Genomic DNA, 917 nt, shown 5'->3' with positions numbered 1-917 from the left:
TTAAGGCCAGAGTTCGTTCCATTCATACTGCCGCGGGTACCGATCGGTCGGCAGCACGTCATCGTACGTGCGTCTTTCTCTCGGCAGTGAGTGCCGACTCTTGGCGATGAAATGGCTACGATAGCGATGCGGTAACTCTCGTCATTTTCTTCTCGCCCTCGGAAATAGATGGGCCTTCCGTTCGCCGTTGTAACGCAAAAGGATTAAAAATGTTACGTATCTTCAATTTTTATCACGAGAACACCCGACCACGTTCGGCGCCGATAAAGTACAAGCTACGTCTGCGATATTTAATTTAGAGATTTAGTTCGAAGGGTCGATATCGAGCTTCGCCGGCCCTTATCTTCGAACCGTACAGCGAGTAAGGAAGAGAGATTAGAATGATTAGCGAGGAAAGAGAGCTGGCTAATAATTTTCTTTTAACTCGCGCTTAAGAAATTTTTAATCAACTATCTCTCATCTGTTCAATTTAGATCTGATGACACTTCCATTAGCAGGAGGCAGGATAATAACGGCTAAGGGCGCTAATGTACGTCTATGTCAACCTGTATTTCAACGAGCGTCGCGATACATGTACATGGCGCGCTAATGAAATCTGCAGAAACTCGCGCACCCCGGCTCACGAGGACGGCTTACAGTCGGTCCTGCACGTCGTCCTGGTGAAACGACGCTCACGTTCGCCGAGAAGTGCTCGTAACAAAATCTTGGCGTTGCTAGATCCTCCTTGTTCAATGTAGCGGGATTAAAATCCTCTCGGCAAGAAAGAGAAAGAGAGAGAGAGAGAGAGAGAAATAGAGAGATAGAGTGATAGACGTCTTCCTGTCCCCATGCCGGACTTGCGAGGACTTCCGGTTTTGCGCCATTAACTAACTTGGCTTGTTTCTCGCTTAGCACGAGCTCCTCTGGCCAAGCCTGGA

The sequence above is a fragment of the Cardiocondyla obscurior genome, linkage group LG09 (genome assembly GCF_019399895.1).
Source record: "Cardiocondyla obscurior isolate alpha-2009 linkage group LG09, Cobs3.1, whole genome shotgun sequence".
In the NCBI taxonomy this organism is placed as follows: domain Eukaryota; kingdom Metazoa; phylum Arthropoda; class Insecta; order Hymenoptera; family Formicidae; genus Cardiocondyla; species Cardiocondyla obscurior.
Note: the sequence above shows the minus strand (reverse complement) of the source record.